Raw genomic sequence first — 25,771 nt, 5'->3', positions numbered from 1 at the left:
AAAATTACCTGCTTCAAAAATAGAATGCTAAGGGAAGGAAAATAGAAACAAAAGATTACCTACTGTGAATTCCATTTTTATGAGGCTCAGGAATAAATATAACCAATGTACATTGAGAAAAGTCAGAATTATACTTAAAACAGTTGGAGTGTTGAGCAGAATTGACTAGAAAGGGGCAAGAGAAACTTTCTGGGAGGATGAAAATGTTCTATATCTCAGTCTATGTGTTGATAACACATAATTTACTATTTATGTGTCCATAAAGTATTATTTCAAAGAAACGATTTACTGACTATTGGGTCAGAAATGCAAATTCTTAAAAACCTCAGAGATTCTGATTCAGAGAATCTGTTCATTTAGTGTTGATTATCTTCATTATTCAGAACATCTGTATACAAATCATGGTCAATTATCTTTCTTTTTTAAGTATGGTTGGTAAACAATACTATATTAGTTAAAATAGTTTCAGGTATACAATATTGTGATTTGATTTTTTACCTTACATATGATCACCCTAATAATTCTAGTACTCACTGTCCCCAGACAAACTTATCACAATATTATTGACTACATTCCCCTTAACCTTTGTTTTACCTATCTCCCAACCCCCTTCCTTCTGATAAATGTCCCTTTGGTCTCTGTTTCTATTAGTCTGTTTTTGTTTTGATTTGTATTATATGTTTGCTTTGTTCCTTTAGATTCCTCATATAAATAAGACCATAGGTATTTATCTTTCTATGTCTGACTTATTTCACTTAGGTACAATAGCCTCTAGATCCATCCATGTTGTAGCAAAACCAAGATTTCATTCTTTTTGTTACTGTGTAATATTCTATTATATATATGTACCACATCTACTTTATCCATTCACCTAGATGCTTCCATTTCTTGGCTATTGTAAGTAATGTTGCAATGAACATAGGGTACATATATTTTTTTTTTCAATTTAGCACTTTCTTTTTATTTGAATAATAACCAGAAGTAAAATTAGTGGGTTGTATGGTATATATATTTTTAGTTATTTGAGGACTCTCTATATTGTTTTCATAGTGGCTGCATCAATTTGCATCAGTCCACAGCACACAAAGGTTCCCTTTCTCCACATCTTTGCCAATATATTTTTGTTGACTTTTTTATAGTAGTCATTCTGACTGATGTGAGATGATATCTCATTGTGATTTTGATCTGCATTTCCCTGATGGCTAGTGATGTTGAGCATATTTTCATTTGTCCATTAGCCATATGTATGTCTTCTTTGGAGAAGTGTCTTTTTATCCTCTGCCCATTGAATCAATGAGATTTTTTACTTTTTTGATATTTTGGATATCATCTCATTATCAAATTTATCACTGGAAAATATATTCTTCCATTCAGAAGGTTGTTTTTCCAGTTTGTTGATGACTTTCTTCACTGTGACAAAACATTTTAGTTAGATGAAGTCCCATTTGTTTACTTTTACTTTTGTTTTTCTTGCTCATGGGGACGTATTCATAAAGATATTAATCAGGAAAATGTCAAATAGTTTACTTCGTATGTTTTCTCTTATAGGTTTTATGGTTTCAGGTGTTACATCTAAGTCTTTAAACTATTTTGAGTTTATTTTTGTATATGATATAAGAGGGTTGTCCAGTTTCATTTTTTGGTATGTATCTGTTCAGTTTTCCTACCACCAATTGTTGAATATACACCATTGCATATTTTTATCTCTTTTCTCTTTTGTTGTAGATTAGTTGACTATATAAGCAATGGTGGTTTCTTTTTTTTTCTTTCTGGAAGCTCTATGTGGTTCCAATGATCTATGTGTCTATGTTTTGTAACAGAATCATATGTTTTTATTATTATAGTTTTGTAATGTAGTTATTATAAGGCACATTATTATTTTAAGGCATATGATATCACCAAGTTTGTTCTTCTTTCTCAATATTACTTTGACTATTTGTGGGTTTTGTGGTTCCATATGTTATTTAGGATTATTTGTTCTAGTTCTGAGAAGAATATCATTGGTATTTTTATAGAAATTCTATTCAATATATAGATTGCTTTGGATAGTATGGCCATTTAAATAATATTAACTTCTTCAATCCATGAGCACAAAATATCCTTCCATTTATTTGTGTCCTCTTCAATTTCATTATTCAATGTCCTATAGTTTTCAGAGTGTAGTTATTTCACCTCCTTGGTTAAGTTTATTCATAGCTATTTTATTATTTTTTATGTAATTGTAAATTAGATTATTTTCTTAATTTCTTCTTCTGATTATTTATTGTTGTGTAGGAACATGATAGATTGCTATATATTAATTTGTTATCCTACTACTTTGCTGAATTATTTTATTAATTCTATTAAAATTTGGGTGGATTCTTGGTGTTTTCTATATAATGTCATTTCATTTGCAAATAGTAACAATTTTAATTCTTTCTTTTCTTTTAAAAAAATATATTTTATTGATTTTTCTACAAAGAGGAAGAGAGAGGGATAGAGAGGTAGAAACATCGATGAGAGAGAATCATCTATCAGCTGCCTCTTGCACACCCCCTACTGGGGATGTGCCTGCAACCAAGGTACATACCCTTGACTGGAATCAAACCTGAGACCTTTCAGTCCACAGGCCAGCTCTATCCACTGCTCTATCCACTGAGCCAAACTGATTTCAGCTAATTCTTTCTTTTCAATTTAGATTTTTTTCTTCTTTGATTCCTGTGAATAGGACTTCTGATATTATATTGATGAATAGCAATGACAGTGGACATACTTGTCTTGTTCCTTATTTTAGAGGTAAAGCTTTCAGCTGTTCACCACTGAGCATTATGTTAGCTGGGATTTATAATACATAGCCTTTGTCAGGTAGATAATTCTGTATACAATTTTACACCAAAGATCTATTTCAATTCAGAAGTCATCTAACATAACCAAATTATGAAAGCATGGCATTAAAAATTATCTACATTTTACCCAAATTTTAATATATCTTTATAGTTGTGAAATTTGGGAGGCAGAGAACAAGTTTTACCAGAATCTTGGGCTAGTTTAAGTGGCTTAAATAAATAGTTTCCCTCTCCCTGAAACATAAACCTTATACTAAATGGGAGTCATTGTTTGAAATATGTTTCTGGAAGAAAAGTATAGTTCCAGAATTTATAAAAAGAAAAAAATATTTCTCATATGTGTTCACATTTACAATAAACAGTATATGTTTGTATGCTTATTGCTCAGGTTTCTCAGTGGTGAAAAACACCCCAAAATAAATCATACCATTTCCTACAACTGTAAGTGTTCATTCTTCCCTTTTGATCATGGCTAACTGCCTATGCCATTTCCATGGTGAAACTGATCTAAGAGAGGTTATCATGATCATAGGTAGTGTAGCTATTAAAATGGATTGAAGAGAATTTTGGAAAGAAGGCAGAGTAGAAAGCATCAGAAATCTGTCTCCTGACCCAGCCAACAATTGCACTGGCAGAATCTGTTTGATGTAACTATTTTTAACTCTGGGGTCTGCTAAAGCCTTGAAACTTCAAGAGGAAGCCTTGGATAGAAAAACACAAGTTCAGTCCATTTCAGCTCTTGGCACAGTAGCAGCTGCTTCCCCCTCGCCTCAGCCTCATGTCAGGTAGCTCTGCATACGTTCTCAGAACACCTTACACACAGCTTGCTGGAGCCAGGGTGGACAAAAGATCCTGCCCTCCAAAGTCAAGGATCTACACTTGGATCGCTAATTGGTGCTTCTGATCCCAGTGAAGTTCACAAAGGGTGAAGGTCATTGTTGTTGCATCACAACCCATTGTTGCAAGCCCCTACCTCTAAGTGACTTAAAGAGCTAGAGCCTTCTCCGCTCCCTTCATTTTTCTCTTTTTTCCCCTTTTGGAAACCAGACATTGAAGATTAGAATATTCAAAGGCAACTACATATATGAAAGAAATGTAAAAGAGAGAGAGATTACAAGCTTAAAAATATGTGAGGTGACCTTAAGTTTATACTCAAGCTGATGCTCAGTACAAAGATAGCCTACAACTAAAAGGGGGGGAAAATGAACAGAAAACAAAGAACCCTGGGGAAGGAGAAATATCTGATTTCCAGAGTAACTACATTATTAGATTGAAATATTCAGTTTTCAATAACAACAAAAAGCATAAGGCATACCAAGAAACAGAAAAGTATAGCATATTCAAATTAAGAAAAAGGAAACAACAAAAAACAACAGCAACAAGATAAACTGTCTCTGAAGACTTGATGGTAACTCTACCACACAGTGACTTTAAATCAACTATCTCAAAAATGTTCAAAGAGCAAGAGGAATACATGGAGAAAATTAAAACAACAACAATGTATTCACAAAATGAAAATATCAATAAAGAAATAGAAAACCACACTGGCTGGGTGGCTCAGTTGTTTGGAGCATTGTCTCATAGACCAGATGTTCGTGAGTTCAATTCCTGGTCAGGGCACACATCTGGGTTGCAGGTTCAATCCCTGGGTGGGATGTGTATAGGAGGCCGCAGATCTATGTTTCTCTCTGATATCTATGTCTCTCTCTCTTTCTAAAAATCAATAAAAATGATCCCTGGGAGAAGGTTAAAGAGAGAGACAGAGAAAACATAAACATAAACCAAAAGGAATCATTGAGTTAAAGAGTACAAATTAAAATGTAAAAATTCACTAGATGGTGGTCAAAGGTATATTTGAACAGGCAGAAGAAAGAATTAATGAACTTGATGTGACACAACAATGGAAATTTTGAGTCTGAAGAACAGAAAGAAAGATTGCAGAGGAGTGAACCTGTGGAACATCATCAATTGGATGAAATTATGCATTATAGCAGAGATTTTTCAACCTTTTTCATTTCTTGGCATACACGAGTTAATTATTAAAATTCTATAGCACCAAAATATACATTATATTTTTTACTAATCTGACAAAAAATAGGTATAGTTTTTTTTTTGTTGTTGTTGTTTTTAAATATATTTTATTGATTTTTTACAGAGAGGAAGGGAGAGGGATAGAGAGCTAGAAACATCCATGAGAGAGAAACATCAACCAGCTGTCTCCTGCACACCCCCTACTGGGGATTGCCCACAACCAATATACATGCCCTTGACTGGAATGGAACCTGGGATCTTTCAGTCTGCAGGCTGACACTCTATCCACTGAGCCAAACCGGTTTTGGCAATAGGTATAGTTTTGACTCATGCATACTATTGTTGTGTTAGCTGTTGTTGTTGTTTTTGTTTTTGTTGTTGTTGTTGTTTTATTTTTGACAACCTAAGGGAAAATAGGTCAGTGCCTTTGACTAAGTAGTCAGGTATTGCATGTTTTAAAAATTCTTGTGGCAGTGTGCCACAGCACTCCTGTTGAATATTGCTGCATTATAGGAATTCCAGTGGAACAGAATGAGACAAAAGAGTATTGAAGGAATAATGGCTAAAACATTCCTAAATTAGATAAACGTCATGAATATAAACATCCAAGAAAATTCAATGATCTTTAAGGAAGATGAAATCAAATATACTCCAACTAAGACATATTATAGTCAAACTGTCCAAAAACAGTTTTGAAAGTAGCCAGAGAGAAATAACACATCACATACACGTGCTCCTTAGTAACAGTAACAGATTCTCACTGGATACACTTTGGTGTCCAGAAGTAAGTGGGCTAATATATTCAAAGTTCTAAAATAAAACAACCAAGAATCTTATATCTGGAAAACTGTCCTTCAAGGTGAGAGAGATAAATCAAGACATTATCAAATGTATGGGAGTGGGGAGGAGGGAACAAAGGTAAGATATGTACACATATAATACCTTAATTAAAAAAATGAAATAAATAAACAAAGCACAGTGATCTGCATACAGTAATATAAATAAAAAAAGAAAATTACCTTAAATAATAAAACCAATTTATGAAAAACCCACAATATTATCAGACACAGTGGTTAAAGACTACAAGTTTTTTCCAATAGATTATGAACAAATGCAAGCACACCTACTTTTGCTGCTTCTATTCTACGTATTCTGAAAATCATTGCCAGAGCATTTAAGCAAGGAATTAAAGTTAAAAGCATTCATATTGAATAAGAAGTAAATTGATCTATTTTCACAGATGGTATAATCTTATATGTAAAAATCATCAAAGAAACCACATACACAGAAAAAAAAATGCACCACTAGAACTTATAATCAAATTTAGCGTATCAACATGATATGAAGTCAACACAAAAACCAGTTTCATTTCTATATTTTAACAATGAACTATCCTTAAAGGAAATAAAGAAAACTATTCTATTTATAATTGCATCAAAAGATTAAAATACAAAATATTAATTTAATCAAAGAGTTGAAATATTGTACAATGAAAACTATAAAACATTGCTGAAAGAAATGAAAGAGGATATTTAAGATAGAAAGACAATTCATGTTCATGGATCAAAAGACTTAATATTATTAAAATGCCAATCTACCCAAATGATTTATAGATTTAATACAAACCCTATCAAAATTCCAATGAGTATTTCAGAAACAGAAAACACACCCTAAAATTCATATGGAATTTCATGGGACCTTGAATAGCCAAAACAAAAAATAAAAATAAAAAATCCTGAAATAAAATAACAAAGCTGGAGGATTCACACTTTTTTTCTTTGTAAAATGTACTACAAAGCTACAGCTATCAAAACAGTATAGTCCTGGTATAAAGACAGACTTAAAAACAAATGAATCAGAATAGTGAGTCCAGAAATAAACCCTTGCATATATTTTCAAATGATTTTCAACAAAAATGCCAGAATGATTAAAAGAATGACAATATTTTCAACAAATAGTGGAGAGAAAATTGAATATGCATATGCAAAAAAAAATAATAATAATAATAAAGAAAGTTGAATCTGTATTTACTTTCATGTACAAAGCCTAATTTAAACTAGATCCATGGCCTAACACTTCATGACACTGGATTGGCAATGATTTATTAGATATGACACACACACACACAAAAAAAAAACACACACACACAAACAAACAAACAAACAAAAAACAGGTAATAAGACAAAAAGCAAATTTATGAAAAAAAAATTAAATAGAATATCAAAAGACACTATCAAGTATAAAAAACAACCTAGAGAATGGTTGAAAATATTTACAAATTATATCTGAGGGATATATATATACACACACATATATATATATTATGGGCACAATTAATTGATTAAAAGACCATATAGACTGCTCATGAAACTCAAAAACAAAATATAATCCAATTCAAACACATGAATAGGACTTGAACAGCCATTTGTCAAGAAATACAAATTCCCAATAAGTACATTAAAAGATACTCAATGTCACTAATCATTAGGGAAATGAAAAGCAAAACTACACTGGGATACCACTAAGGTGGCTTCTATTAAAAAATTATGAAAAACAACAAATGTTGCCAAAGATGTGGAGAAATTGGAGCCCTTGTGCACTGTTAGTGGGAACCTAAAAAGATATGTCCACTATGGAGACAGCATGGTGGTTCCTAAAAAATATTAAAAGTGGAATCAAAATATGATCCACCAATTTCACTTAAGATGTATATAAAAATAATTCAAAGGAGGGTCTCAAAAAGATATTTGTGCAATAGTATCCATAGCAGCATCATTCACAATAACTAAAAGTGGAAACAGTTCTAAAGTCTCCATAAGTTAATGAATGAATAAGTCAATGTGGTATAAGAAAGACAGGAAGGAAATTCTGAAGTGCTATAATTTGGATGAACCCTGATGGCATTATGCAAAGTGAAATAATCCAGTCATAGAAAGACAAACAATGTATACATCCACTTACCTGAGGAAATTAGAATAGTCACAATCAAACAGTCAGAAAATAGATTGGTAGTTGCTAGGGGCTATTGGTTCAAGTCCCATGCCTAGGGGCTATTGGTAGAAGGAACTAAGGAGTTATTGTTTAGTGGGTACAGAGTTTCGGTTTGGGAAGATGAAAAGAGTTCTGAAAATGAATGGCAGTGATGTTTCCACAATGATAAGAATGTACCCAATACCACTGAACTGTACACTTAAAATAGTTAAGATAAATTCTGTTATGTGTATGCTGCCATGATAAAACAAAAGAAAAAAATTTTGAAAAAATGGACTGTAAGACCCCTGAGAATTGTGCTCTAAGAATATCTGGAAGACTAAGATATGTGGAAACTTCCAATAAAACATGAAAATAAATTGATATGTAAATTTAAAATGACTTATTTGATCTTTTTCATTTTAAAGCATAGAATACTTTATCATATAAAAATTACATAAAAATTCTTGTGTGTACTATTCATATTTAAACCATGCTTAAAGTTTTACTGCCTTTGTTTCGAATTATTCTATTTTTTTTAAAGAATAAAAATGTACTACAGGTACAGTTAAACCTACCCCCAGAACTATTTCCCTTCTTTCCTTCTCCTAGAGACAGGAAACACGATTTTAATTCATGTTTCTGCAGTTTTCTGTTAAATACGAGGTATCTTGAAACAGTACATTTGTGGTGTGGCTTTTATTTACATAAGTGTTGTTATTTCTTTCTTTTTTCTTTTTTGAAACTTTTTTCACTCAGCATTGTTTGTGCCTTTTAACTAGATTAATAAAATAAGGGACTCATCTGAGGAGCAGCCTGAGGAGCCACCTGCCCGAGGAACCTGCCTGAGTGCTGAGAACCCACATGTCCAGGCTGGAAGCGGTGGGGAAAGGCACCACCAGGACAAAGCTCAGGGTAAGTCTGGACACCACCTCCCTCCCGCGCCTCCTTCCCCAATTCCCAACCCTCCTCGCTCCTCCCCCTCCCCCCCCCCCCCCCCCCACACACACACACATACACCAACCCTTCGTGGTCCTCGCCCCTATGCGCCCACCTCACCTGGCCCAGAGCTCAGACACTGAAGACACGCACGGTGCAAACTGAGGCCCACACATAAGAAGGAGAGGAGAGGACTTCCACGTGCTCCATCTCAGCAGAGAGCAGGCCACAGGTGCAGGGCATGGGCAGAGAGGAGGAGGCAGATGCACCTGTGCTGGCATGCTGCCCGGAGCCCCGCCCACAACACTCCCTCCAACCAGGCGCTGCCTAGGGCAAGCTCCAAGGCCAACCCCCACCCCAAGAAAAAATAGCTAGTAGAATTAGTTGTCATTCAGTTTCATTGTGATGTTTAGTTGATTACATATACCTCATCTTATTGAAAAGCCAGGGTTGTTTACATGTTTTCTATAAAAATTGCTGAAATAAATATTTTTTTCTACAAAAGAAACCAAGAAGAAAAGTTAATAGATCATAGAACATGCTCATCTTCAACTTTAGGAGGTTGCTTCTTCCAAGAGATTATTTAAAAACCATTATGTGCTTGCAAAATTCTAGTGTAGTGCATAATGAAGGAAAGCAACAATTTTCTTGAAGAAGAAATTTTTAAAAGTCACATATGTCAGACCTCCTTATTTTGAAATATCTCACCTCCTATTTCTTCTAAAATAATTCTTATGTCCAAAAACTGGTGAGATAGTTCAACACCTCCATTTAAATGCCTTTGGGTGCACTGCTGGAAAGCCTTTCTAATGACATGAGAGCAGGAACACTAACTTTAGAGTACACCTTCACTGGGGAAATAAAGTAGATTCTTGAGCAAATAATATACATAATTAATGAAAGGTACACAATATCCTGGCAAATAAAACAAGTCTCAATAAATTTAAAAAAGATTCAAGACATACAAAGTATATTCTTGGGCCATAAAGATATTAAAGTAACACTGTGAACAAAACAATATGAAAAAAATCCCTACATATTTGGAAATTTGAAAACACATTTCTAAATTATCCATGGGTCAAAGAAGACGTGTCAAGGAAGTTTTAAAATGTTTTAAACTAAATAAAAATTAAAAAAAACATATAAAAAATTTTCAAATGCAGCTAAAGTGGTGTTTAAATGGAAATAAATAACACTAAATGCTTATACTGTACTCAAAGAGAAGATAGAAAATCAGTAACCTAACATTCCACCTTAAGATGCTTGAGAACAAAGACAAATAAAACCAAAAATTTAAAAAATATATATTAAAAAAAAACAAGGAGAAAATGAAACAAAATAAGAATTCAATGAAACCAACGTCTGGAATTTAAAAATATGTATTTTATTGATTTTTTCAGATAGGAGATTGGATAGAAAGTTAGAAACACTGATGAAAGAAAAATACACATCAGCTGCCTCCTGCACACCCCCAACTGAGGATCGAGCCCACAACCAAGGTACATGCCTTTGACCAAAATCAAACCCAGGACCCTTCAGTCCACTGGCCAAGGCTCTATCCACTGATCCAAACTTGTTAGGGCCCAAAGTCTGAATTTTTTTTTAAATGAATAAAATGATAATGAGAGAAAGAGAGAGAGAGAGAGAGAGAGAGAGAGAGAGAGAGAGAGAGAGAGAGAGAACATAAATGACTTACATCAGAAATAGAGGTGGTACATCCTGAAAACGAATGTAAAATAAAAATATATTATGAAAAACAGTATGCCAATAAACTTGACTACTTATATAAAATTGAACAATCTCTTGAAAAACACAAACTACAAAGACTCACTTTAGCAGCAATACATAACTTAAGTAGTTCTGTATTCAAAGAAATTGAATTTATAATTAAAATCCACCAAAATATAAAATTGAATATCCAGATAATTTCACTAACAAATTGTACCAGACATTTCAAGTATAATGTCATCTAGAAAACAGATGAAAAATAGATACATCAAAATTCATCTTATGAAACCAATTATCCTAATACACTAAACAAGACAAAGACATTATAAGGAAAAAAAAATATAGCAATATATGAAAAGAATAATACATCATGGTTAAGGATAACATATGATCAAGTGGGATTCATTCCAAGAATACAAATTTTGGTCAACATTTAAAAATCAATACATGTAATGTGCCATAAGAAAAAACAAATGATCATATCAATAAATGCAGGAATACTGACAAAATATTATAAAATTCAATATCCATTCATAATAAAAACTCCCAGTAACATACAAATAGAACTTCCTTTAAGTAATAAAGGGCATCTGCAAAAATATCCTATATAATAAAAGGCTAACATGCAAATTGTCCCCTTGACTGGGAGTTTGACCAGAAGTTCAACCCATAGCCCCTCCCCTGGGCAGATCCCATCCTCTGATCGCTCCTCCCCCCCACCTTAATCAGGGATGGGGCTGGCTGGCCAACCTCCCACATCCCCTCCCCCTGGCTGGCCCCTCCTGATCAGGGCAGGCCAGCAGACCCCACCCATGCACAAATTCATGCACTAGGCCTCAAGTATATATCATAGATCTATGATTCATCTGGAGTTAATTTTCATTTAAACTTTCAAATATGTGTTAAGTTTCCTTTTTCTTTTTGAATATGGAGATTTGCAATTGTTCTAGTACCATTTGTTTAAAAGTCAGCCATTTCTCTATTGAATGGTCTTTGTAATTTTATCAAAAATAAATTGACCATAATATTGTAGGGCTATTTCTGGCCTGTATAATCTGTTCCATTATCTGTGCATTATATAGTCTTATCAATCCCACACTGTCTTAGTTTCCAAAGCTTATGACTAATCTTAAAATTGGGCAGCTGGAATCCTCCAACTTTATACTTTTTTTCTGAAATTTTTGTTTATTTCTCACTCCTTTCCCATTCCATATACATTTCAGAGTCTTCTTTTCAATATTTATAAAAATACTTGCTGGTGCCGAAACCAGTTTGGCTCAGTGGATAGAGCGTCAGCCTGAAGACTGAAAGGTCCCAGGTTCGATTCTGGTCAAGGGCATGTACCTTAGTTGTGAGTGCATCCCCAGTGGGGGGTGTGCAGGAGGCAGCTGATTGATGATTCTCTCTCATTGATGTTTCTAGCTCTCTATTCCTTTCTCTTTCTCTCTGTAAAAACTCAATAAGATATATTAAAAAAAAAAAAAAAACTTGCTTGGATTTTCATTGAGATTTAATTAAATATATAGATCACATTGGAAAGAATTAACATCTTCATTTTTATTTTTCAGTCCGTAAACACGTTATGTCTCACATGTCATGGCATATGTAGCAGAAATTCAATTTCTCTTATAAGTGTTTTATTGTATTAGAAAGCTTCATTTGTACTAATCAAACATGAAAACAACCCAAATGCCTACCAATAGGTGAATAAACAAAGTTCAGCATCTATCTATAGCATGGAATTCTATCCATCTATATCAGTGTTTCCCAACCTTCTCTCATGATGAGAATCACCTGGTGGAGTTGTTAAAACACAGATTCCTGAATCCCAACTAAGAAGTGCTAAACTAGAATTTTTGGGAACATATAGGTAAAATTGTATACTTAACTAGTGCTCTAAGACAGATTTTATATACAGAGCACTAAGTTAGGTATGCAATTTTACCTATATGTTCTCAAAATTCTAGTTTAGCACTTCTTAGTTGGGATTCAGGAATCTGTGTTTTAACAACTCCACCAGGTGATTCTCATCATGAGAGAAGGTTGGGAAACACTGATCTATATAATAGATGAGTATGCAAATTAGCCAGGATGCCATAATGTCACCACTGAACAACAGGAACCTGAGGCTGCATGGCACCTGGCCAGGGCAAGGGACCTCAGGCCACACCCCTGCCCCAGTGCCAGGCTGGGAGACCTTAGGCCTTTCCCCTCAACCCAGTGCCAGGTGGGGGACCTCAGGCTGTGCCTCTCTCCCAGTGGGGCTTGACTGGAGATGTCAGGGCATGCTCTCTGCCCTAGTGCCAGGCTGGAGAACCTCAGACTGCTCCCCTCACCCCGCCTGGCAAGGTTTGACCTGGGACCTCAAGCCGCAGCCCTCACCCTGCAGGGCTAGATGGGGGACTTCAGGCCATGCCCCTTGCCCAGCAGGACTTCATGGGGGACCTCAGGCTGCACCTCCGGCCTGGAGGGGTTTGACAGGAGTGGGACCAGCCAGGTCTGGGTCTCGCCCAATGCGGGTGAGGCTGGCGGAGTCTGGGTCTCCTGCATTTTTGAAGTGCATGCAGGTGGTGGGCAGGGACTTGACTCTAGGTCCTGTGGTGCATCCCAGACTCTGACAGGAGGAAGATTTTCATGTACAAATTTTCTTTCATCTCTGATACTTCTATTATAGAGAAAGGGCAAATAGCAATATTAAAATATTTCCTCTAATTAATTCCCTTTTAATGTGCATGAATTTCATGTACTAGGCCACTAGTTCATCAATAAAACGAATAAATTATTGATACATATGACAATATATCTGAATTTTTAAAACAATTATGTTAGATGCAAGAAGCCAGTAAAATAAATTAGTATGTTCCATATGGTTTTATTTCTATAGAATTCTAGAAAGTGCAAGCTAATCTATAGTGACAGTATATTGGGCATGGCTAGACAGAGAGGAATAGAATGGAGGATTTACAAATGGGCACAGATATACTTTTCAGGGGCTATAAATATGGTCACTCTCTCGATTGTTGTGATGATTTCGTGGAATTTAAATGCTTGCAGTTTATTCTATGGCAATTATAACTCAATGAGTTTGCTTGTTTTAGTTCTAGATATTTTATGATATACTAATAAACACTATGTCACCTGCCCCAAATTACCCCCCTCCAAAAAAAATGTAATGTGGTAACTTCATGTAGGTATCAATATATGGAACTCTTATAACTCTATAGGGACAATTCTTACTTCAAGGTCTATCTTTTCTAAATATATTATAATAGCAAAGTAACCACATAATCACACATTTATAACTAAACACTCACTGAGGTTAAAGGAATATTTTCCCCTTGGAAGTCATAAATTGTAATAATATATTGCACTAGGCAATTATAATTTTGAAGAACGGATGGTGTCCCATTCAGAGTGGTTACTGTGGACTTTATAATGGCAGTGTCACATTCATCACAGAGAATAAGAGACATGACATTTAAATAAAATGGAAAGGTCATTAATGTAGAAAGGTTTTAAAACTGTCATCAGATCCATTAGAGTTAGTATCAGTATTTTACATAAAAATTGCCTGCTGTGAGAAAAGGTATCTGAAATCAGATCTTTGAAGAAAATCAAATCAGATCCGTGATTGCTAGATGACATAGCTGTTAAAAGGACAGACACAAATGTATATGAATAGAAGCTTGCTGCATTGAAGGCAGAAATGTCAAGAGAAAAATTGTCTGATGAAATAGGCTGATTCTTTGGTTAGGAGCTGAAATAAAATGAAGATCTGTTTTCCAAAATAGACCTGAGGATTATTTTGTGTGTGTGTCTGTCATGGAAAAATATTCAACATGTTCATATACTGTGGGCTCAGTCAAGTAATTCAATCAAGTAAGTTATCAAAGTGACCTTTGTTCTGTTTCTTAAATCTTGTCATGAAAAAAAAAATGTTATTAGAAAGTTGTTTAAACCCTTAGTCTCAGTAGTAGGCTTCAAAACCAATGTTAAGTTTTTCTGTCAGTCTTCTGATATCAACTAAGGCATCTACTCTAATAAAAACCCAATATCAGCAGATTAGTACAATGCACTTCAATTTTTAATAGTAAAGATGCCATCAGGAAAACTATGTTTAATACTAAACTGCATTCATCTGCTGACTGTCTGGAAAGAGTGAACTCTTTGGAGTTTTTGAATGTCCTTATCTTAGCAGTTACATTCAGTATTAGCAAAATTATTAGGGGTTCATTCCTCTGAGGCTAGTACATTTCTTATGCTTAAAAAAGAATAGACTTTGCCCTAGCCGAATTGGCTCAGTGGATAGAACATTGAGCATTGGTCTGTGGACTAAAGGATCTTGTGCTTTATTCTAGTCCAGAGCACTTACTTTTGTTGCAGGCCCCTCCCGGGCCTGGGCCCTGGCTCACAGCTCCTCCTGGAGGAAACCAATCAATGTGTTTCTCTCACATCGATGTTTCTCTCTCTCCATCTCTCTTTCACTCTTCCTAAAAATCAATGGAAAAAAATATCCTCAGGTGAGAATTAACAAATAATAATAATCATCTTACCTAATAATGGAGAAACATGTAAATTGACTGTACCTCCGCTACACCCACAGCCAATCAGAGCGAGTATGCAAATTAATCCAACAAAGATGGTAGTTAATGTGCATACATACCTAGGTCCCTGGAACCTCCTTGACAGCCAGGTCACTCCCAGATGGCCATCTGGCGGAGGCTTTAGGCCTGGGAAGGAGCTGAGTCTGTGATCAGAGGGGCAGGGGAGTCACTTTCCCTAAAGCTTGTGGCAGAGGCTTTAGGCTTGGGCAGGGTCCGAGCCTGGGATTGGAGGGAAGGGGAAAACAATCAAAGGAAACATATCCTCAGGTGAAGATAAAAAGAAAAATAAAGAAAGAATTGTCATATCCTATGATAGACACATCTTGAAAATGCCTAAAGAAAGTTGTCATTTTGTCTTCGTGAAGTGATTGGAGTCCATGTTGATGAAAACACCTTGGTGGCTGTGATGACTGACAGTGGCTGCAGCAGCAGGGTAATGGGGCTGGTGCCTCCCTTCCCCTGATTAGCCCAGTCACCTCCCACAAAGGGAGGCCAGACCGTGGCTTAGGTTTGTTTGCAATGGGGAGCGGGCCTAAGCCATCAGTAGGACATCCCCTGAGGGCTCCCAGTATGTGAGAGGGGGCAGGCTGGGCTGGAGGGATCCCTCCCCAGTGCACGAATTCCATGCACCAGGCCCATAATAATAAATAATAATAATAATAATAATAATAATAATAATAATAGACAATTTATAAGAAGGCAACTGAAAGGAGAAAAAGAAAAGTGTTGCCCAAGGGTTATCATAATAGAATTTTAATGAATGTTTTACAGGGCTGTGACACAATCTTGTAATTCTTGGGTCTTCTTCCTATCACCTATTTGAAACTTCATTCAGACCTCTTTTATGATTAGCATTACTTACCAGAATGAAGATACAATCCTGTGAAGAGCCCAAGGTTCCTCTCTTAACTAGAATCTGAATGGCAAACATGTGAAGAAGGAATTATAGTAAAATTGGATAGTACAGTGCTAAGAGCATTCTTGCCCAGAAAAGCAATGTGGCTGGGTTCAAGGAGACCCCAAAATAGTCCAATGATATTCCCTCTTGCCCCATTATTTTTCTCTTAATTAAGGATGCCAGGGAATAGATGGGGGTGACTCGCAGAGTGATGCCCTCTATTTCCTATACCTTTTTCTGATCATGTGATCATTTATGCTGTATTTGTGGACATATATTCAATCACATGAAAGTCTGTTTTTATACAACATAGTCATTCAAGCTACATGGAACATCAAACTGTTTATCACTGAGGAAAAAGATCCCTTATGGACGTCTTTTCCTTTTTCTACTTTACTCCATATTCAGAATATTTCAAATAAGCCTGTATTCATTTTGTAAAGAGGAAAACTTAAACTTGAAAATAGGGTAGATTTTAACTGATAGTAAATTTCCAGACATAAACCTTACAAAGCAAGTAATTAAGGGAAAAATTGTTAACAGACATGATACATCTTCCATGTGACAATTTGTATACATAATTGAGCAAAGTAAGAGGAATGACCTACCCTCTGACAGAACTGCAATATTCCAGTAAACATCTTCAGTTTAGGTCATAGTTTCATTATTCATTCTTTAATGCAAATCAGGGCCATTTTACTTCTCATTCCCTGGGAGGAAGAAGCGCATCTTTATCTGGGTTGGTAGCATCGTTGCAGAGTATCCGTTTTGCTTCTGTGGTCAATCTTGGGGACAGCCACGTGAGCCAGCTGGCATTAGTCCAAGAGAGTGCACCATAATGAGACAGCAGAATCCTCTTGGTAGTTCTAGTGTGCAACAACCTCCCTCTTAATTCTGATTTGCGGTCTGTAAACCATTTTAAGCATATGCTGCTTTGGAAATGTAATTGGAAATACTCCATCCAAACCATTTTTAAATTGATATTGTAGGTTGGGAAATTGCTGTGGGCTCTGTATTAATAACTTCTGATCTTATTAGGATTACGCAATCCTTAGAGTCATATGATTATTAATGGTCCCAAATAAATTATGAACCATCATTATTTTAATTCTGATGGTAAAATAAGATGTAACTTTTGTACTATATTAATTAATGCTTTGTTCATAATATGAGTAGTTTGTTTTTCCATACACGTGTGTGTGTGTGTGTGTGTATGTGTGTTTGAATATGGGTTATACATAACTGTATCAGTTTACTTCCTTTTAATTCTCTTGGTGCTATTCCTTAATGCCCATTTTCACTATAACCTCTAACGGGTTAACTTACCAAAACTTATCAAGAATGCAGATTCCTTTGATTTGTTCGAGAAAAATACTTTCTGAAAGTATAACAAGAATACAAATTTCCTGTCCTTTACATTCAGCTGAATTTTGTATTAGCTCAGAGCCATGTGCAAATGTATTCTGCAAAAGCTGAAAATACTTCCAATTTTTTTAAAGAGGAAAAAACACCTGTTTTGGGCTCAATTATGAATGCAGAGAATTACCATTTCTAATTACTAAATAGCTACAGAATTCCTATTTAAGTCAAATCAACTGCACTTGAAAAATAAACCTAGAATTTAAATGTTATAACCATTTATAATTCTTCTGCCTCTGCAGACAAAAACAAGGCTCAATTCAAAGCAAGTCTAGAATAGGACATGAGCTTTGCAAATCTCACTGAGTGGTTTTAACACAGATGATATCAACTTATGAAAAATGAATAAAAGGTAATCTTTTCCCTTAAAGCACATTATGTAAAATAATCTAAACTTCATCTTGATCGCTTCCTCTCCCACTACCCCAAGAAATGATAACCTATAATAATTATAAACATTTTATTGGTACCATTTAAATATTCTAGAAAACGCCCATATGAAACCATACTTAAGAAAGTTCCAGACATAAAATAGATACTTTTAACGTGTTAAGAATGAGCACAATTAGCTATGGTGATTGAAGCAGAGAGCATCTACTACTCATACATTTGTAGACTCAATGACCCAAAGAAATCCAATGATAATTTCTCAGGCAAAATTACTGAAGATATGACTTTCAAGTCTCAGTTAATATTCTCCTGGGAAAGACTAAAGTATCACAATATCAATCTTTAATCAATAGACATATTTTACTTCCCTCTGGATACTACCGATCAGTTCTCACAATGTAGATAGCTTTCATGTTAAAATTTGAAGAGAAACCATTTCACTCATTTCATCATATCATATATCATTAAAATACACATATTGCAATTATATATGTCTTCAAAAAGGCAAAACAATATGGGCTGCTATGAGAATTTTAATGGAAAAAACACACACACATTAAAAAAAACAACAACAACAACAATGGCCATTTCTTTTTGTATCTTGCAGGGGAGAGCAATTAGGGGTGACCAGGCCGGCAGAAAGGGGAAGTTGGCGGCAAACAGGCTGGCAGGGGAGCAGTTAGACATCATCAGGCTGACTTGGGAATGGTTAGGGGATGATCAGGCTGACAAGCAGAAGCAGTTAGGGGCAATCAGGAAGGCAGGCAGGCGAGCAGTTGGGAGCCAGCAGTCCTAGATTGTGAGAAGGATATTTGACTGCCCGGTGGGATGGGGTCTAAAAGGGCAGCCAATCATCCCTAGAGGGGGTCTCAGATTGGAAAAGGTGCAGGCTGGGCTGAGGGACACCCCCCCTACCCCGTGCACAAATTGCATGCACCAGGCCTCTAGTTTTGAGATAAAAGGGCCTTATACTTCCTACCACATTTTCTTCATCAAAGAAATGATATCTACACATGGTAGACACAAATAGTGTTTTTTTTTAAATTTTATTTTTATCCGTTAAAATAATTCTGGAAAACTATGAATCATCTTGTATGTTTTAAGTTGCCTTCCAAATTTTCCCATCATTTTAATGTTAAGACATTTCAAAACTGCATAAGAACTGGTGTTTTTAAATATGTTACCATTTTAAAACAAAATATTAGATCACTATTTCAAATGTTTCTAATGAAATCTGATTGTCATTGTGATTTGATGCCCACCAACATCTGTTAAAGAAATAACATGAACAAGTTATTCTTCAAAAATCTACCATCATTATGTTTTTATCTTGTTCTTATACTTCCATTCCACCTACCAAATTACAGAAAACACATATATTTTGTTTATAATTTTCTATGGTCAAGTCATCTACCAAAGCAAACTAAATTTGTTACAAATCTTAATGAATAATGATTAATGAATAATGAATAATGACAGTAAGTAAAATGTTATTACAATAGAAAAGCATTAATTAATGAAATTGATTGGGGATGATCTTGTTTTGTTTCAATTAGTTTGTGCACACTCTTTTAAAATGAAAGAGGCTTCAGGATCAATTCTATTCCTATTTTTATAGATATATTTATTGAGATAACTTATTCTCTTATAGACAGGAATGAAAAGATTTTTGTTATAGCAATGAAACTCAATTCATTAAACTTCTTCCAAGTCATAAAATGAAAATCACATATTGATCTCTCATTAAAAACATCTATAATTATGTAATTACTAAATTAGTTCTCTTTTCAATTATATTGAAAGCAAAAAATTAGAACTCATCTAATCGGCAAAAGAAATTATTTCCCAGTCATTGATATCATTTAAATTATCCCTTTGACTGGGCCCTCAACCCACAGGCAATGCACCATATAAAGATTCTCTTTGTGTGAAATCTTTGAGTTTCTTTTGAGAAATGAGAGAAAAGCAATTATGATAGAGAAATTAGGAAAGGAGAATAACAGGAATCTTCTAGCATGATACATTGGCCACCAGCACATTGTCAGGCACATCAAATCTAGGAAACCATACATGTAGCAGTTGAAGATTTTGAAAATCGATTTCCTTAAAAGTATTCCTGCCTGAGTGCCTGGGGGAAAGTCTGAAAGGACCCCCAAGGAAAGCATATTCCAGCATCAAGACCACTGGAATAACAAAGGTAAGACTAATTTTATTAATGAAAGGTTTTTTTCTATGTTGTTCTTTATATCATCAAAAAGCTGCATGATTCCCTAGAACCATCCTCATTGAGATAAAACATATTCCTGATATTTTTGAGGGTTAAGAAGATGCAGGAGTTAAAATGTAAACAATTAGGATAGCCACAATCTCTCTATATAGCTGGGCAGGCTAAAATTTGTTCTTGTGACAATTACTATCTTTTAGGAAACTGGCAGCTTATGATGTTTAATGTCAAATCATCGATAGATAGATAGATAGATAGATAGATAGATAGATAGATAGATAGATAGATACCAAAGGCTCAACTAAACGCCAGTCCGGGTGTTTGTGGGGTGGGGCGAGGCGGGCACAGCGAGGTTTTAGCCTCCAGCCCAGGTGGCCCACTGCCTCAGCAGTTGACTCCAGTAGGACCTGGGCCCTCCCCTCTGTGGATCGAGGACATATCATAATGTATTGTTTAAAAATTATGTGATTTTGAAGACTCGGAAGCCTGTGATAGAACCTGTAGAATCTTAAGCCCATTATGAAAACCTACCTAAATAATGAGTTCATAAATTCCAAGATCTAGGTTGTGACCCATTAAACAAATGGCCAGGTATGTCAGATTAAAAGTCCATTCACAGAGCTAGTGTGTAGGTAACAGGCTTTGGGGGAATGCTACATGGAGTCACTCATACAGTTTTTAGTGCCTTAACAGGTTTCTGAATGAGAAGTAATAGTCTTAATTGGAAAATAACAAGCATCACATTTATTATGGTTCTAGTTGTGTCTCTAATATGAAAAACATTCTCTGAATTTCATGGGGGAAAATACTTTGAATTTAGATTACTTTAAGAAAATCAAAGATATTGTATTTAAACATGTGAAACAGGAATATTTTCTTTTATTGCTAGATACCACTGAACAATAAACTATTTGAGACATAATTTTAAACAAAAAGAGGGTTGCAATGAACCATCTGGGTATAAATGTGATGTTAATTAATTAATGAGTTAATTAATTAATGGTTTACAGCCTATTTACGCTCTAATGTCCTGCTTATTTCTTAAGTTCTGATAGACATATTATGCAAGAGAATGCCTTAAAAATTATAGTAAGCTCTACCATAGCCATGTGACTCAGTTGTTTGGAGCATTGTCCCATACCCAAAAAGTTGCACAGTCAGGGCACATACCGAGATTATGGTTTTCATCCCAAGTTAGGGCGTGTATGGGAAGCTGCTGATTGATGTTTCTTTCTCATTGATGTTTTTCTCTTTCTCTCTCTCCCTTCATCTTTCTCTAAAAGTCAATAAAATCATATCCTTGGGTGAAGGGTAAGAAAAATAAATTATAGAAATCTCTATAAAATATGTGATTTCAACTCTAAAAAAAGTGTGGGTGAACATATACATATGCAAAAATATTGGGGGAAAACATGCCTATAAAATGTTATTCACTATCAGAAAATACAGAGGACTTTTATTTTAACCTCTGTGATTTTCCATATTTTATAAATATATTGTGAATGTATAACATTTTAAATATCACAGAGTAAAAGTGAATATAAAAATATGACAAGGTTCTGACTGGCAATTTGTTTGTAAAAGACAAAGACTTGGAATTCAATATAGTCTAAGTTCCAACTCTACCATGTGTAGCTACATGTCCTTACTGGGTAATGCCTTATCTTAGTACTGCCATATTGCAGTACTGAGAAGGTACTTTGTAAGGGAGGTGGCTGTGTGTCCCCCCTCAGGATCTTTAGTGTGGACTTTCACTTCTGCAGTAAGTGCATGGTTACTGAGCATGTATAAGAGCAGGCATATCATCCCACGCTTAACTTGTCACCATGTCTCTATTCTTCCCATTATGGATTTGGGTGTCCTTTCTCTAGGGCAGGCAAAACATTCAATTATCCCAATAAGCAAGAAAGTAATTGACTGGTTAAGAAATATACCCAGAGTCTATTCAATTAGTTAAGAGTAACTTGGCAGAAGATAAGCTTGCCTTCTAAATAGTCTAATAAGTAAAAATTAAAACAAACAACAACAAAAACAAACAGGTGGGACAACTCTCTTGTAAAAAAGAAAAAAAAAGGAATAAATCCTATATAATAAAGAGGTAATATGCAAATTGACCATCACTCCAACACACAAGATGGCCTACCCCTTGTGGTCAAAGCTGGCTGCCCCATGTGGACACAAGAAGGCTGCCACAAGATGGCTGGCAGAGGAGGGCAGTTGGTAGAATCAGGCCTGCAGGGGAGGGCAGTTGGGGGTGACCAGGCCAGCAGTGGAGGGCCATTAGGGGTAACCAGGACAGTATGGGAGGGCAATTAGGGGTTACCAGGCTGGCAGGCAGAAGTAGTTAGGTGCAATCAGGCAGGCAGGCAGGTGAATGGTTGGGAGCCAGTAGTCCTGGATTTTGAGAGGGATGTCCAACTGCCCATTTAGGCCCGATTCCACCAGGATGGGGCCTAAAAGGGCAATTGGACATCCCTTGAGGGTTCCCAGATTGGAGAGGGTGCCTGCTGGGCTGAGAGATACACCCCCTCTCTGTGCACGAATTTCGTGCACTGGGCCTCTAATGCCAGGACACCCCAGCTCAGATAATATAAAGGATTACCCTAGAAAGACAAACTTTGCAACCACCTTCCAATTTCACTAAGCCTGAGGAATGAAGAGGTTCCTGTTCCTAATTCTGCTACTGTTAAATAAATGTATTTATTTCCAGAGAGAAAACATGGCACATATAAAGAAAATGGCAGGTGATCATGACTTGTAAAACAATGTGAATAATGAAGTGGTCCATAGCGTGTTTAAGAAAGTAAATTTTTAGTTTATTCCCTCAAATCTGCTTTCCATTTATTCCTTTGTTCATTCATCCATTTATCAAACATGCACCCAGGTTTGAAGTTTTTATAACTTATGGGGTTCTCTATAGGAAAAAAGATAGGAGATTAGGACTTCTCTCTCATGCAAGTGAGAAGCCTTGAAGTTTTAGCTTCATCAACTTCCTGGTAATCTACCTCTGTATCTGGGAGTCATGACCTTGTGCTGCAGTTTCCTCAATCCCAGATCCTAATCGCCCCTCCCAGGTAGTGGTGTTCTGTGTAAGTGATTGCATAGGCACATGGAAGACAGGTGGCCCTGTCAATCTGCTGTTTGCCTGTGCTTTGTCAATTTGCTCACTCAGATATGCCTGGAATGATTTGCTGAAGCAGTCAACTGGGTGACATATGTTAGAGAGGTTAGACTCGCTCAAAATAAGGTTACCAGATAAAATACAGGACGCCTAAGTGAATTTGAATTTAATTTAAACAATGAGTAATTTTTTTTTAGTGTAAGCGTGTTCTCTGCATTATTTAGGCATCCTGAATTCTTGTTTGTTTTTGCTCAATTTTGCAACTCATATAAAAAGCTTTGTGTGGGTTTTTTGTTTTTGTTTTTGTTTTGTTTTGTTTTGTTTTTGTTTTTTTGTTTTTTTGTCAGGTGCTTAACTGGTTGTGCTATGTGTGCTTAAGCAAGTCATTTAACCTGAGACTGTTTTCTCTTCTGTAAAATGAGTATAAACGATGTTCTTTACATTACCCTCTGACAGTTAAATGAGGCCATACATATATGTGCTTTGCACAGTGCCTGGCCCTGAGTGGGCTCATGTTAAATGCTAGCTAGTGGCGCTGTCAGAGTGCAGGTCTTTGAGTTAGGCTTCTATATAGTTTACACAGACTACAGCAGGCCAGAGTGGCTCCCTATATATTTTTTTTCTCCCAGAAAAGTACCTGACATCTCAGAAACCCATCCACATGCTGGAGTGCCCAAGTGAGCTTAAAGAACATAGCAACCCTCTGGGAAGGAATAAAGGAGTGCACCTGGCCTTAGGTAGTCTTTTCTTCTTGGTTAATTGGATTTACTGAACTCTCTTTCACAATGACAAAGAGCAAATGTTTGGAATAAAAACCTTTCCTCAGACTAGTAGAGCACCACCATTGCAAATAAACATTTTAATCAAACATTTCATCTCATAGCTTGTGTTTGCCCACAAAGAAGCTTCTTCACCTATGCGCTCTGGTTTTCTCATTCCCGAAATATTTGCTTGACATTTTCTGGACATGAGTTGAGAGCACCAAAAATAAAATCGTTTTCTTTTCTGTTTCTTTTTTCTGTTATTTTATTTGTTTATTTTTATTCTTTAAATTTATCTTTGTTGCTAAAAATATTATAGCTGTTCCTTTCCCCAACCCCCCATTGATCCCATTGTTTCTTTTTTAACTGTCAATTATCCAGACATATTGTCATTATTTAATTCAAGTAAGGTTCATGATACATGATAAGGAATATTTCACACTGAGTGAATGAAGCCTCTGATTACTTTCCTTTCTTCTAGCTTGAAAACATGATGTCTCTTTCTTCCCACGTTCAGCCCTAATTCTGTCACCATATGCGCCCTATTTCTTGGTTTCTTTTTTAATTTAATTTTATTGATTTTTTACAGAGAGGAAGGGAGAGAGATAGAGAGTCAGAAACATCAATGAGAGAGAGTCATTGATCAGCTGCCTCTTGCACACCCCCTAGTGTGGATGTGCCTGCAACCTTGACTGGAATCAAACCTGGGACCCTTCAGTCCACAGGCTGAAGCTCTATCCACTGAACCAAACCGGTTTCAGCTCTTGGTTTCATCTTACATTACCCTCTGACAGTTAAATGAGGCCATACATATTCACCAAAACTATTTTTCAGATAATGTTTTATGTCCAGGAATACAAATAGAAATAAATTTTAGTCTCCTCTCTCAAGGTGCGCAAATTGCTATAAGAAGAGACAAAGAAGTAAAAATTCCACTATTATTAAAACCTGCTACAGAAATACATTCTGCCTATCAAGGAAGCACAGAAGGAACAGCACCTATATGGTTGAGGGGATGGGATAAGGTCCAAAAGAGATGAGGATAAAGAAGTCAATGAAGTTAAGTCAGAGACTAGATACAGGTTCATTAGGGGTGCACCAAGGGCCCCACTTGTGTGGCCCAGTGGTTGAGCGTGGACCTATAACCAGGAGGTCCGGGTTAGATTCCCAGTTAGGACACATGCCCAGGTTGTGGGCTCAATCCCCAAGGTGGGGTGTGCAGAAGCTAGCCAATCAATGATTCTCTCTCATCACTGATTTTTCTATCTTTCTCTCCCTCTCCCTTCCCTCTAAAATAAAAAATAAAAAAAGAATGCACAAATGGCAATGCATTACCAAGAGGAAAGTACATAAGCAAAAAATTCCTTGCATAGAAGTGCATGACACACCTAGGGAAATGGAAATAACCTGGAAAAGCTGAAGCATTTGGTATGTCTAAAACTAGAAAAATGGGTTGTTCCTGGATTTTGAAGGGACTTTCTTGTCATGCTGAGGAGATTAGGTTTTATTTCATAGGAAATTAGAGATTTAGGGTAGGATTTCTGTTTTAGAAATACCAGTCTGGGCTACAAATTCTGTGAAAGTTGAATTGACAGAGAAAGAGGTGGCACATAAAAAACACTTATAAGCTACTTAAAATGGTAAAAACAAGAGAAGATGGGGGTCTCAGCAAAGGTAAAGGCTATAAGAATGTAAAAAAGAAGATGAATTTAAATGTTATCTAGGGAGAAAAGTGGGGAAAAATGAATATAAAGAAGTCATGCTTCATGCCTGAATTTTGATATTTATCTATGTAGGCCTTACAGAGAAATTACACATGCAAACACACATACAGCACACCGAGTAAAATAATCCTCTCAAA

The sequence above is a fragment of the Pipistrellus hanaki genome (assembly GCF_964339955.1).
Source record: "Pipistrellus hanaki genome assembly, chromosome: 1".
Lineage (NCBI taxonomy): Eukaryota > Metazoa > Chordata > Mammalia > Chiroptera > Vespertilionidae > Pipistrellus > Pipistrellus hanaki.
This window is presented reverse-complemented; position numbering follows the sequence as displayed.